This window comes from Canis lupus, chromosome 4, assembly GCF_011100685.1.
Source record: "Canis lupus familiaris isolate Mischka breed German Shepherd chromosome 4, alternate assembly UU_Cfam_GSD_1.0, whole genome shotgun sequence".
NCBI classification, from domain to species: Eukaryota; Metazoa; Chordata; class Mammalia; order Carnivora; family Canidae; genus Canis; species Canis lupus.
Window position 1 is genome coordinate 56880776 of NC_049225.1, and position 15623 is coordinate 56896398.

At 39.2% G+C, this 15623-nt stretch overlaps 1 protein-coding gene across 6 annotated transcripts in view; it reads right to left on the minus strand.

Moving 5' to 3' along the window:
* Positions 1 to 15623, minus strand: part of GRIA1 (glutamate ionotropic receptor AMPA type subunit 1) — a 355704-nt gene that overhangs the window by 266848 nt on the left and 73233 nt on the right. Inside the window, exon 1 of one of the 6 annotated variants that reach the window (XM_038534964.1) lies at positions 3846 to 3990. The exons of the other annotated variants lie outside the window; for them this stretch is intronic. The gene's annotated coding sequence lies outside the window, so the exon portion shown is untranslated. Of the gene's footprint in view, positions 1 to 3845; positions 3991 to 15623 lie in introns of those variants that run through there. 6 annotated transcript variants of the gene reach the window in all.

Consider the following 15623-nt stretch of genomic DNA (forward strand, 5'->3'; position numbering starts at 1 on the left):
TGTAGGTAATGAGGATCTATGACTAATGAGAATAAGCTTCCATCTACTGCAGGAAGAGGGGTGAGAAGGGCACAGTTCTAGGCAAAGGCAGGCTGACTTGGCTCCCAGTACTGCCCATCATTTTCTCCCCAGATATTTTTACTTCTTAGGGTTAAATAGCACAGGAGTCTGGTTGATGGTTCCTGGGCCCAAAATAGAGAATAAGTTGGTGCCATAGTACAAAGAAACCAAACCCAGATTCTAATAAACAAATGAACAGAAATATAAAGTACCATTTATTGGGATGGGGTTTTCAAAATGTTTTGTGGCCATTTATATTGTCTATTCCTTTGAGGGAGGCAGGACTTGGGGAAATGATGAATATTGATGACATCTTACATGCGCATAACACTTAATATTTTACAAAGCATATTCATATTATTGTGCCATTCAATTCAATATTTATCAAGCACTACTTGGAGCAACATATTATAAACATTGGGCACTTAGACTCTTGGAAGGACAAGGAATTAGGAGTTTTCAGGAGGGGAAAGGGAGACAGAATAGTTGAGTGACTGAGCCCAAGTCAAATTCTTAAAACAACAATTAGATCACATGCCACTTCTACTTACAACTTTCCAGTGGCTTCTCATGCACTTAAAAAAAAAAATCTGGGCAGCACCGGTAGCACAGCGGGTTAGCACCACCTGCAGCCCAGGGTGTGATCCTGGAGGCTCAGGATCGAGTCCCACGTTGGGCTCCCTGCATGGAGCTTGCTTCTCCCTCTGCCTGTGTCTCTGCCTGTGTCTCTGTCTCTGTCTCTCTCTCTCTCTGAATAAATAAATCTTAAAAAAAAAAAATCTGAACTCCTTTCCAAGGCACGTTTGGCTCTTCCTATTCTGGTGCCTTCTCTTCTCAGCTATCTTCTACTATTCTCTCCCTTGCTAAAAATATTCCAGCTACCTAGTTGCTTCTCAGTTCCTCAAACTCCACTACCAAGCTTTTTCCCATTTCAGGACCATTAAAAATTTTGTTGTCTCTGACTAGATTATTCTCCAATTTTGTTTTTGTGAAGCTAATTAATACCTTGTCAGCCTTTAAGACCAGGCTTGAATGTTGCCATCTTGGAGAGGGTCTTGACTGATAACGCTATTTAAGCAATACCCTCATGTTATTATCTTCTCGCTTTATGCTGCTTCCCCCCCCACCACCACAGGAGTTTTTGTCTTACACTTATTGCATGTATTTAGTAATTTTTGTTTATTTGTTTTTGTCCATTTTATTCCATCAGAACTGAGGGCCATGAAGTCAGGTGTCTTGTCCCTCTTATTCATTACAGTATCCCAAAGACTGGCAGAGCCTGCTACAAAGTAGGAACAATATATAATGAATGAATGAGGGAATAAAATGAAGTTTATAAACTTAATTTTTTTAAAGATTTTATTTATTTATTCATAAGAGACACACAGAAAAAGGCAGAGACACAGGCAGAGGGAGAAGCAGGCTCCATGCAGGGAGCCCAATGTGGGACTCAATCCCGGGACCCCAGAATCACGCCCTGGGCCAAAGACAGGCACTAAATGACTGAGCCACCCAGGGATCCCCTGGTTTATAAACTTTAGACCCTGGTCTTAAGCTCAGGTCTTATGCCTTCTGGTTTTCTGGTCCTTCCTTCTTTTCTACATGATATTCCTGCAACCCAAACATTGATATTCTCAACTCTATGCCTTGGGATAGATATGGGCAAGAAATCTATTTTTCTGAAATGAAAGAGAAACTCCAAATACTCTATCACATAGAGTATGAAAGGGGACATCTTGGTGGTTGCAGACCATGCTTCATAGGGAATTGATTAGGTTTCTTATATCACAAAATTATAGCAGAGAGGATAAGTGCTGATCCCCATTTGAAGAGGTAGCCCAGAGGTAAATGACTGCAGGGCACACTGGCTTTCTGTGCCCTGGGATCTCTCCTGAAGCTAGGATTATTACTGAGAGAAGTGATAAAATATGGCTGATACTCAGAATAGCTATCAACTCAATCCCTGCTTCTCTCCCATCCATCCATCCATCCATCCATCCATCCATCCATCCATCCATCTAACATTTATTGAGAGCTTACTGTGTATCAGGCAACCTGGCCAACTATTAGTGACCTCTCTATAGCTCAACCTAAATTACTGCACAGATTTGCCATGAGGGCCAAAGGTGGCAACATAATGTAAACTTTACAACCCTAAAGTCTAAAACAAAGGAGGGATTATGATTATTAGTGGTGTAATTTAGTATGTGAAGGGTGATACAAGGGAACATTATATAATTAAAAGCTAATAAGCCTGTTCATTTGGAGGTTCAGTCAGTTGAGTGATGGACTCTTGATTTTGGCTCAGGTTATGATCTTACAATCTTGAGATTGAGCTCCAGGTTGGGCTTTGTGCTCAACACAGACTTTGCTTGAGATTATCCCTCTCCCTCTGCCCCTCCCCTCAACTGCTCATGTGTGCATACTCTCTCTCTCAAAAAAAAAAAAAAAGGTATTAAATTTCAATGAATAGGAAGAAAAGAAGTTTCTGTGATGTGTCTTATTTTAAAACCTAGTTTCTACTCCTCCCCAGGGGAACAATTCATGAACAGAAAACACCATTGAATGAAGGTGTCAAGGATTAGGATATTATTTAAAGCAAAAGTACAAAACCCAAGGCATTAGAACAATCAGAACTCTGGACATTTGCTCAGGCTCTTGTTCCTACTTTCTCACTCCCTGCCTCCCCTTCCTCACTTCCTTTCCTGGTGAGCAGATCCAACCTGCCATTTAGGGCTTAGCTTCTCCCCATCTCCTCAGGGAAGCACTTCCTAATCTTCTCAGGATATTTGCATTTCTTCTTCTTCCCTTTAAATTCTCAAAATGTGTATAAACTAAAGCCTAGAAATTCATACTTAATTCCATGCCTCTTGGGGTTTGTCTGTTTGTTTTGGCTCATTTAGTTCAAATTATTGCTGCTCAGCAGATACTATCATCATTATTCCCGTCTTAAAGATGGGAAAACTGAGGCTCACAGAATTTAAGTGGAGTATCCAGGAAAGGTGACCAGCAGGGGGTAGAAATAGAATTAGAGCTAGACTTTGAATTAGGGCACCTGGGTGCCTTAGTCAGTTGAACATCTGACTCTTGGTTTCGGCTCAGGTCATTATCTCGGGGTCTGGAAATTCAGCCCTGCTCTATGCTCAGCATGGAGTCGGCTTGGCATTCTCCCTTTCCCTCTGCCCGACTCCCCACTAATGCTCTCTCTTTCTCTCTAAAATAAATAAATAACAGAACAGAAAAAAGGAAAAACAAAACAAAACATAACAAAACAAACAAACAAAAAAAAAACAAAGGAAAAGAAAAAGAAACTAGGCCTTGAGACTCCTAGTCCAGTTCTCTCACAGCACAACTACCTGTGTCTGAATCAATATGTTGACCTGATTTGAATTGGGCACAGCAGCTGGATTTCCAGATGAATATAATTCTTTCCCAGATACTAGTGGTATGAATAAAGACCCATTGTATACAAGGTCACACAGAGCTTCCCAAATCCAACATTCTTTTGTCTGTCACTCTGAGTTGGGTGATGGTCCTCATGCCAAGAAGAATCCTCAATACCTTTCTGATGTTACACTGAAAAGAACCAGGAAACAGAGCATCCCTACACCCCTCTAGTCATGGGAAGGGCCACTAGAAGCTCCATGACCCTGGATTGAAATTGTTCTACCCTGAGTTCTGAGTTCCAGTTCCAGTTCTGTTGAGACTCATGGGTGACTCAGGGAAAGCCCTGGATCTCCCCCAGGCCTCAGTTCCTTACTTGAGTTCCTTACTTAAATCCTTACCACAGATTTGGGGAGCTATCTGACTTCTCTTCTGTGGCTGATGTTCAATAACCTTTCCCAGCCTTCAGGACTTCCTAGATTCCCAAGGGGTAAATTTCCAGAGTTTGGAGTGATGGATTGTGGGTCTGCTGAATTCTTTACTCTTCATAGTCCTAAAATAGTAAACAGCATTATTAAACAGATGGTGTGCAAATAATTTATTTAACCCTACAGAAGATCATTGAATTTGACTTCTGTTAAGGACTGGAAATCAGGCCAAAAAGAGTTCAACAGGCAGACAACCAATATTTAAGGCCTGGCTGAGGCTTTCATGGTCCTTTTGCCCATACCTGGGCTGGGGACGTATGGGAGAGCTCCCCCCAAAATTCAGGTATGTTCTTCATTTTCTAAATGGCTCTTTCTTTCACTCAGACTCTTGCATGCTCTCTCTCTCTCCCTTTCTCTCTCTTTCATCTTGACTTCCAAGGCTGCTCTCTGTGTAGCACTGCTGAGCTGAGAAAGATAAGGCCCAAGAGACCATCCTAGGATTAAATAGAGTCTCCTTGTGATTTAGAAGCCTGAGATTGCCAGCTCTAAATCAACATGAATTCTCCATTTAATTTGAATCAGTGGGTTTTACGAGTCTGTTTCTCTTTCAGTTTATCAGTCAGGCTCACTCATTTTCTGTTTGTTACTGTTTCAGTGTCGTACAGGTAGAAACCTCATAGTCTGGCAAGTCTGAAAAAGGCCTTACGGATTTTCTAGACCAAGCCTTGGGTTGCACCGAGAAGGAAACAAAGTGAGGCCAACTATAGGGATGAGCCTTCTTCAAGTTCATCTACCTAAGGGGACTAGAACACAAGCTTCTTCTCTCCCTCCGTCTTTATTATATTTCTCCTACCTCGCATCTCCTTTACTTTTCCTCAAACAAAGGCTCTTGTTTACTATAATCATTTACCCTTTCCTTCCATCATTGGATAATCAATCACCCACTTCAGGGGTTCCTATCACAACAGCATCTTGAAACTTCAATTAATCTGAGATCAGCTCACAAGACGCTTACCTTGAGCTATTTCTCTGATTAGCTTTCAGGAGAAATAGATACTTTCTCTCCCTCCTTCACTCTGTTCTGTGTTTCACACACATCTAAGCTATAAAAATTAAGACTGCTTTGTATTAAAATTAAAGGAGTCTAAATTTAGTCTATTTTCCCAGAAAAAGACACTGATTGTTGAAAGAAAATAATCCTTACCTATTTTTTTGAACACCTAAATCCAATTACTGGCCCCTGAATGTATTTTTTAATAACATAGCAGGGTATTTATTATTTTTAGTATTATTAAGAATAACAACAGAAACAAGCATAAGCCATAGTTTATATAAGTTACAGCTTACCGAGGCTTTAAAATAAAGTCTCCCTTTTCCCACATGGGGCATGGAAAGCATGTTGACACAGAACAACCTTCTTGCAGATGACATAGCAGAGGCTCAGAGAGATTAAACAACTTTCCCCAAGTCATCAAGCTACCAAAATAACAATTCTGAAACTCAAATTGAACTCCCTTGTTTCCAAGCCCGCATTACTGTCACCATGTTACCTCTCTGCCCCCATCACTTTTCCTTGAATGTTTATATTTTAAGGCAGCTTGGTATTTGATGAGATTTCTGGTCCTGGAAGGAGAGGATGTGGGTTTTAGGCTCCTCACCAGGTAGGTGGCCTCTTCTTCCCCTAGTCACCCAGCTGGTTTCTTGGATGCTTGTGTTACAGATCCATGGAAGGTGGGATGAGGACCAGGCTTCAGTCTTACAGGTTTCTTGCCTAGGGCTCCAGAGCACCTAGCATACATCATCACAGTAATAGTAATTCTCATATTATACTGTCACATGCACTAGTTGTCTGTTTCTTTCATTACAGCTAGAGTCTTTTGAGAGCACAAACTGCATCTTATTCCTTTTTATGTGTCTGGCACTTAGTCGGTCTTTGAATTATGTTTACTAAACAAATGAAGACTCCAGTCTAATACTCTCAGTTGACATAAGAGATGATTTGCCCCAAATCTCACAGGGACCTGATGACAGAACTGGAATTAGAGCCCCCATCTTCAAGCTCTTTTTGGTGTATTTCCATGCATGAGTAAGATGATGTTATTTATTTCTGCTAACAATAAGTGCAGCCAACATGCATCAGATGTTGGCTAAATGCTGGGGTACTATGTTAAATGCTTTCTGAGCATGATCCTATTTGATTCCTCTATTCCAGGAGGTGAATTATATTTTTATCCCCATTAATTAGATAAATAAATGGTTTTAGGCTGAAATTAGCTTTAGATTTCTTCTCACCTTGCAAATATCCTCCAGGCAACACCCCCCCACGAACCTCTGCCAAATGAAAGATAAAATAAAAATCAGTACTGAGACTGAGGCGGAAGGGCTGCTTCTGTATACATAAGACACACACATTTCTGGTATCCTCAACAATAGATGCCCTGCCCAACAAAGCACGGATGGGGAGATGTGCTCATTAACTGCTAACTTCAGACCTCTTAGGTTTCTTCTATTTGAGCTGTCACTCAAAGTGGCCTTATTTTTTCCAGTCCTCTTGTGAGTTCTCCTGCTGATGCTTATTTGTTTATCTGAAAGGCCAGACTCTTTGGGATGGGCTCATTAGGAAGACATTTCCTTTCACAAGGGCTGAGAGAATGGCAGGGACACAATATCTCCCACATGCCCCCCTCTTGCCATGCCAACACCACAATAGAAGGCACCCAGTCGAGAGCCAATCAAAACCCAAGTCAGCACAAAATGTCCTCTGCTGGAGCCCAGCTGTGAGAAAGCATAAACATCTTCAAAGCTCTGACCACTCTCTCATCTCTGCCATGTAATCTTCCCCTGACCTTTGCATCCCACAATGATCCCTTCTTCTTTAGATCCATTGAGTAATACAAAACCTTGCAATCAGAGTAATGTAGCCATAGACATTTCCAGTCAAAAGGGACCATAGAGATGATTGAGCCTAAGCATGGCAACACCCCAGCACTTATACCAGCCACTCCCTGATTTCCCATCCATGGCAAATAGCTTTAATCAATCGTGGCACTCTTCCCAGCTCAGCTTGGATGGTGCCTGAGAATTCTTTTCAAAAAAACACTCTGGGCAGAAGAGAAAAGTAACTCTCCCATTCAGGATAAAAGGCATAGAGGGGCTAGAAAAGAAGCCCCCTGCTTGCCATTCTAATGCTTTTTCCGCCACTATATCTTTATTGATGGTGTACTCTTTTATGGTCATCTCATCTGAATAAGACCTAACATCAATGGATGATTTTCAGCTTCCTGAGGGTGGAGCCTGGGTCATTTGTTAATCTCCTGGGGATGCATCATGCTGAGTAGTATGCATGCTGCTTAGAGACAAGAGAAGTGAATAATAGACTCCAGATCCTAAGTATAATAAAGGGGACACTTGAAAATCTCAGAAAGGATTTATAGGAACCATCTTGGGTTAAGTAATCATGTGTTATACAACCATCCTCTGGATGAAATACATTAGAGAGCCACTGAGGCATTCAGAATATTTCTCAGTGCCTACTGGATCCCATGCAAGAGTAATCAGTTATAATAAGTCCAAAATGCTCTTATATGAGCTAGTTTCTCACCTACAATGGCAATTTCTCAAGTTTTTCACCAAAGTAGCCAAAAAGGAGAGAAGAATGATGTCAGAGATGTCCCCTAGAGATCTGAGGCATAGCTCCAAGCAAACCACAGGAAGTAAGACATAACTTTGAAATACCACGTTTTATCTTGAAAACTCATGCGAGTTTGGATTCTCCTTCAAAATATAGCAATGTTTATTTTAATAAAAAATGCTCTCTCCCAAATTTTTAAGTTGATTCGATGCCATGGGGAAGTACCATATTTTCCCCAGGGCTTCATATACTCCTTAGCCCCCCAGAGGTCAGGAAAAATTGATCATGGGACAAATCTAGCATAGCATCTGTTTTGGCCTGTGAGCTAAGAATGGTTCTAATAATTTTAAATTGCTGAAAAAATATACAAAGAATATTTAGTGACACATGAAAATTATGAAATTCACATTTTAATCTCCAAAAATGACATTTCATTGAAACTTATTTATGTACTGTCTATCGTTGTTTCCATGATACAATGGTAGAACTGAGTAGTTGCATCAGAAATAAAGACTAAAATACTTACTAGCCCTTTACAAAAAAAATTTCCCATCTCTGTCTTGGTCTATTACAGGCTACTCCAGGACCATACATGTTCTCATTATGGGAAGATGCACTACGTAAATCTCAAGTAGGGGGACTTTTTGCCCTTCAGGACACTTTTGGCAATGCCTGGAGACATTTTTTATTGTAACAAATGGAGAGGAGAATGTTGCTGCTCACATCTTATAATGAGTAGAGGCTAGGATGCTACTGAAAATCCTTCAGTGTTAGGGTAGCCCCCACAACAAAGACTTATCCAATTTAATTAAACGTCAATAGTCCTGAGGTTGGAAACTCTGATATATCATTTCTTTCCTTATCTCAATTAAAGTCCACAGATGGACTTCTGATATTAGTAAATCAGAAGGAATTACTCAATCAGGCCTGAGAGACAGATACTACATAAATATATATGAAGGATGAGGGTTACTTCTCTTTTTATTTAACTATAGGAATACTAATACATAGGTAATAATAAGAAGAATAATTAGTTTTTATTAAGCACTTATTTATGTGCCAGGCATTAGGCTAAGTATTTTACATTTATCCTCTCATTTAGTAATCATTTCACCCTAACCCTGTTGGTGTGGATGAGGAAAAGATCCAGAGAAGTTAAGTTGCCAAAGGTTAGAAAGCTACCAAGTTATAAGGCAGTGATTTGTACCTAAGAAGTCTGACACCAGAAATTTAGCTTTTTACCATGAAACCGTGAACTTTCTGGAATACTCATTAACTCTTTAGTTCAGTGCTTTGATGTGGGCAAAGAACTTAATCTGTCCATCCTGCAACCCCATTATTATGAACAAGAAAATAACTGCTACCCTCAAAGCTTAGGTTTCAAGACTCTGTCCTTAGCAGAGATTTGTTTTGCTACAAAACTGCTTGGTAAATTCAAATGCATTGAACCATATAGAAGCTGGTAAGTCTAGAAAACTCTGTAATAACTGTATGATCCATGTTCTAGAGGCTCCTTATAGGAAATACAAGACCTACTGAGATGTTACAGCCAATTAGCATCTAAATAGGTTTCTTATTTCTCTCCTAGATATAATCAGAATTGAATAATTATTATTAAAGAAATAACTTCGAAAGAGATAGTAGATAGTTATTTGAAGTAATGAATCTCAAAGACAGGATATTGCTCCCAATTTTGGCAAGCCTTGCTTAGAAGAAAAATGGCAAATACATATTTTTTACATGAATCAGTGTGGTTTGTCTGATAGGTTATGTTAACAGTTGAGTGAGAGTGTGAACTCCAGAAAAAGATCATCTGGGTTCAAATCCAACTTTGCCTACTTTTAATAACCAGTTAGGCTGCCCTGAGCCAATTACCTAATATTAGTCTTAGGTTTATAAAACCTGAACTCTAGTCCCGGGTCTGACACAAACCCATCATTTGTGACCTTGGGCAAGTTGGATCACTTTTCTGGGTCTCTGTTTTCCCAGTTGTAAAAAGGGAATAATGGCACCTCCCTTATATATCTCCTTAAGTTTATGTGGTATAAAGAAGTTAATATATACACAAAAAAGGTTGTTAGTAGTAATGGCTACTCACAAAATTCTTTACCATTCAATCCCTGCAGTCGGAAAAGTAGGCCATATACAAAAAGCAAATAATATACTGAGCCAAGCAAGCAGCACACACTGTTGCCAACAGCCTCAATAAGGAAGTATCAAGCAAACATGAAAATGCAACAAAATACAGAATGAGGGTCAATGTTATCAACATTTTGTATCTGGGATGCTCCAGGCTCAGCTGGAGCATGCCAGCTGGCTCTCTCTCTGCCTGACACAGCTGCTTTTAAGCAGCTGGCCTTGACTGCCACAACAGGTAGGTTGGAAAGGATACCTGTTGTTTTGACACCTAGAATAGAGCGTGGTTCCACAGAATATAGTGGCTCTTGAAATAAAGGTTCATAGTTCTTATTTGTCCTAAGATACTGGATTGCATCCAATGACTATTGCCTGGCAGATCTGAGGCTGCCTACCCATGGTTGGTTTTATAAACAATGTTGTTTACATAACTACTGAACTGAAACATAGACCCTTAGGGGAAATAAATTAGTAGGAATGATGTGCTTGCAAATCTGGGCATTATTTCACAACTTCATCAGATTCAGAAGCAAAATATTTACTGACTACCTACTATGTTCTCAGTGCCTTATCAGGTGATAAAGATGTGGCCCCTGTCCTCTATGAGCTTATAGTCTAGTTGAGAGACATGTGTCTTTTACTTGAAATTATAATGTGATTGAACAAAAAGCAATATAGCCAACAAGCAGCACAGAACCTCGTAACAGGGGAGTCAACAGTGATGTGGGTAGCTGTGACATTCATAATGGATGTGGGGTTTCAGTAAAGCCTTGAAGGCATTAAAAACTGACAGGGAAGGGCATTCCAGAGTGTGAACAAAAGTGTAGACATGAGAACATATGTGGAAAAGATTCTCTGAGAAAAGCATTTTGGGGCTTGAATGCAAAGTTCTTCACTTCAGAGTTGGGATATGAATTTTACCATGAAGGCAAGAAAAAGTCAGAAAAGATGTGAAAGGTAGAGAGCTTTAGGCAAATGGAGAAGCATGAAGGGGGACCCATCTTGAATAGTCCAAGTGCACGGTAGTGAGGGCCAAGACAAAGGTGGTAGCTATAGAAATGTGAAGAAAAGGATGTATATTGCAATTACAGAAAACTCCATAGGACTTTGTAAGTGAAGACTTACTGGAACCCAAGGAGAGAAAGGAATCAAGATAGTGTTATAATAAGAGCTTAATGATGATAGCATCATTAATCTTCTGACTCAGTAAAAACCATCTGAATCAGTCAACTGCTTCTGATGATATTTTGATAAACTAGATCAGTGTTTCTCATGCTTTAACACATGTACAAATTACCGGGGGACCTTGTTAAAACAGATTTTTAATTCAGTAGGTTTGAGGTAGAGCCTGAGACTCTGCATTTCTAACAAGTTCCCAGGTGACACCAATGCTGTTGGTCTGTGAATCACACTTTCATTAGCAAAAGGCTAGAATTTCTCTTTCTTATTTTCATGGCAAACATCAACAACTATATTAGAATTTTAAAATAAAGTAGACTGACTATAGAGAACAAACAGATGGTTACCAGAGGGGAGGTGGGTGGGGGGTTGGGTGAAATAGATGATGGGGATGAAGGAGTACATTTGTGATGAGACATCACTTCACATCCACGAGAATGGCTATCATCAAAAAGACATTAACATGTGTTAGTAAGGATGTGGAGAAGTTGAGGCCCTATATATACCTGGTGGAGATGTAAAATAGTGCAGCCACAGTGGAAATAATTTGTTCCTCAAAAAGTTAAACACAGAGTTACTGTGTAACACAGTAATTCTACTACTGGGTACATAGCCAAAAAGAGAAAGAAAAGAAAGAAAGAAGAAAAGAAAGGAAAGGAAAGGAAAGGAAAGGAAAGGAAAGGAAAGGAAAGGAAAGGAAAGGAAAGAAAGAAAAGAAAAGAAAAGAAGAAAAGAAAAGAAAAGAAAAGAAAGAAAAGAAAAGAAAGAAAAGAAAAGAAAAGAAAAGAAAAGAAAAGAAAAGAAAAGAAAAGAAAAGAAAGAAAAGATGTGCCCACATGAGAATTTGTATAGGAATGTTCATAGCAACATGAGTCATAATAGCCAAAAAAGTGGAAACAACCCAAATATCTGTCAACTGAGGAATGGATAAACAAAATGTGGTATATCCATATAATGGAATATTATCTGGTCATAAAAAGAAACTAAGTCCTGATACATGCTACATTATGGATAAATCTTGAAAATATTATGCTAAATTAGAAAAGTCAGTCACAAAAGAGTACATTATTATATGATATCATTTGTATGAAAAGTCTAGAAAAGGAAAATCTATAGAGACAAAATATAGATTAGCATTTGCTTAGGATTGAGAGCATGGAAGGACAATAGGGAATGACAGCTAATGGGTACAGGGCTTCTTTTTTGTTAAAAGTGGTATGTTCTAAAATTAGATTATGATGACAGATACATAAATCTGTGAATATAACACAGGACATTAAATTCAACACTTAAATGGGTGAATTGTATGGTGTGTGACTAATGTCTTAAGAAAGCTACAGCCATAGAAACTGAAATGACTGAGAGACTTTTTATTTCTATTTGAAGGAAATATTTTTGCTGTTTTATTCTTTTGGGAGAGGGGATAGTTGCTTAGAAATCCAGATATATTGAAGTAGCTTTCCTTGTTTAGTGTAGATTTTTGTTTGGGGGTAGCTTTGGAAGAATAATGACATGAAAGATCAAAGGGAATTCTACTGGCAGAAAAAAATATGTTAAATTAGATCATGTGATAAGAATACCTGAATAGCCAGCCAAAAGACTTCCTTATATGACTACAAGTATTAGATTAGGCTGCCAGAGAAGTACTGCCTGAAACTAAAATGGAGAATGTCTGTAGATGAATAATGGCTCTACATCTTTAAAAATAAATCCTCTCAGCAGTAGTTTATCAATGGGGGACTGGGGAATTTCCATATCCTCAAAGTTCTGATGCAGAAAAAAAGAGAATGGAAATTGTAATATTGAGTATATCAGGTTGTATAAGAATTAAATGAGATTATGTCTGTGAAGATCTTTGGGTAAAGGGAGTGTTCAGGTAATGGCAGTTTGATGGTAGTGATAAACCTGAAATGAGAGACAAGCTATTCACTGGATAATTTATTATTAACCTATATTTTTCTAATGTACTCATTTCTATACAATACACATCCATGGCAATATGGGGAGGCTAAGATATTTTACCTGTTGATTCAAAGTGGTGCTAGGCAAACATGGCCACTGTGTTCTCCTCTTCTCCCATTTCTCTTTTGTTTTTTTCCATCCTGACAATCTACTTTCCATTGTTGACATATCTTTCCATGAGGCATCAGAATGGTATTTTTGCCATGCTAAGCCTTAGCATGCAGTCACCATGTGAAGAAGCACGGGCCATGTGGGGAGCCATGTGTCAGTGTTCCAGCTGACAGCTCCAGCAAAGCCTTTATGAAAGTGAGTGAGCTTTTGGAAGATTTCAGCTTCCAGTTTTTAAGTATTCCAGCTGAGATCTTAGACACTGTGCTGTCTGAATCCCTGACTCACAGAACCATAAGAGATAATAAATAATTATTGTTGTTGTAAGCCACTAAGTTTTGGGGTATTTGTTATGTAGCTTTGATAACTAATACACAAAATTTGCCTGATTCCAAACCCATGTGTTTAATCACTATGCTGTGTTGCTGTGTAACAACAACAACAACAACAAAACAAAAACAAGGACATTTCTGGTCAGAATTGGGGTCCCTATGAAGACTTCCCTACTGGTAAAGGCAGCATTGTTTGAAGACTCCAGGGTATAGTCCCCATGACTCCATATTTATCCTGACAAACAGATACCACTCCAATAACAGCGTAGAGGGCAGTCTCTCAAGGATTTAGTTGCCCTGATGCAGGCACCTTGAACCTAGTCATCTCTGAAGTATTAACAAGGTTGAAACTCCAGACTCGGTGAAGGTGAAGAGTCTAATCTGTGCAGAGGTCACATGCTGATCTTGGCATACTCTCAATCAGTCGGTATCGTTTATATACAAAATAGCTCCTTAGTTTAATTGTTCAAAAACCAGCAGCCTAAATTTCTATGTGTAAAAGCAATGTACATTGCACTGTATAAATATAAAATCTTATTAATTAGCATTTAGTGTCCTCAACAGTGCTATTTATATCTTTTTTAAAATCTTTTGTCTCTGAGACCCAAGACACTAATGGAAAGAGACCAATTTGAGATGAAAGAGTCTTTTTAAAATCCTGGCTTTCTGTTCCCCCTGAAGGGGAGAAAAAGGGGGGGAAAGGAGAAAAATGAGTGAGGGGTAGTAAGAATGGACTTCTTTGATGCCATGTTCCTCCTTTAAGATGGACTAACTGCACATCCCTGAGAAGAGAATGTTTTGATCTGCTCCACAACCAATATTATACGTATTTGATGGAAACAGTAGACTGGCAGTGGTCAGTGGAAACAGCAGAGAACAATGACAAGTTATGGTTTTGTGTTATTTCATTTTTCCCCCAAACTATTTAAACTCTCTGAAGCAGACTAACCTGACTTCCTCATTCTATGTTCTATCCTTCATCCTACTTGCTATAAGGAAAAGAAAGGTTTGTAAGGGAGCAAAAACAGCTGCATTTTAATGCTTGGAGAACAAAACAATTGGTACCTTTCATATCTCTGAAGGCTAAGCTCCATTATCTCACATCAGAATTGGAGCATGGGGGTAGAAAATCAGCTCTCAGAGGGCACAAAGCCAATGCTCCCTTCATGACTGACTTAAAAGGGAAAAGGCAAACTTCTGCTTTTAGGGAGAAAAGAAAAAAATAAGCAAGCAAAGTTCCAACTCATTGTATTTTTTAATATAGTTTGGAAAGCACTCTTTTAAGGAAGTATAAATGGAGAAGTGTACAAATGACGAAATTGGAAGTCCTGGGTTTGAGTCCCAGGCTATGTGACCAACCATTGGACCCTAAGATCTTTTCATCCTATTTCCTCACCTCAGTTGCCTGAGTCAAGTGAAGATTCATGCCTTCACTCACACACTCACTCACTTATTTACTTATTTGTTGAGTGAGCAATCAAGCTCCACATGCAATCTTTGCCTTCAACAAACTCACAATTCAAAATATTTCCCTCATCTCATCACAGGGTTGTTCTGAGAATCCAGTAGACTTTGAAGACATGCATGAATTTCAAATCAACATAGCAAAGTAAAAAACTCTTATTAAAAAGGACCATACTTGAAAATGCACCTGCAAGACCTAATCTTAGGCATTTTGCAAGACTAATACAGAGGTCACAGATTCTTCTTCCCCATCTAAAGCCAAAAGAGGTCTTTTAATTGGACATAGCATTGTAATGGGTCAGGCTTGTCCTTCTCAAGTGTCCTTCCTGAGTCTCAAGTCCTGCAACTTCCTTGCATGTATCCTGGCCACAGTGGGTGTAAATGGCTTGCCAAATCGTTTGGAGCATAGTTCTCTCTGTCATTCCCCTGCTTATAAGCATTCAATGTTTCCTCTCTTCCTATAAAACCAAGCCTATACTCAACTTGGCCCTCAAACTCCCACCCTGAGGCAGGTGTCTGCCCTCATCTGCATTTATGTATCAATTGGCCTATTTACCATTTGTAGTCATTACTTGTGTCTCCTGTCTGTGTTTTCATTCATGCAATTTCTTCTATTGGAATACCCTTTGGTGCCAAACCCCCACCTACACATTTTCTTTCAAGGTCAAGCTCAAATGTTGAACCTTTCACCTATCCTCACACTGCCCCTGAATGCACTTTTGGTGAAAGTGATTGCCCCTCCTTTGAACCACAATAGTACTTTGCATATACCTCTTTCTTGGCTGATAATAATCATGATAATAAGAATAATAGCAGCTAGCCTATATTGAGACTTACAATGTTCCAGGTATCATGACATATAAATGCTTTACATAAATTATCTCTTCAATTCTTACAAATACTGTAAGCCAGGATAACATTTTATCCCATTTCACGGAG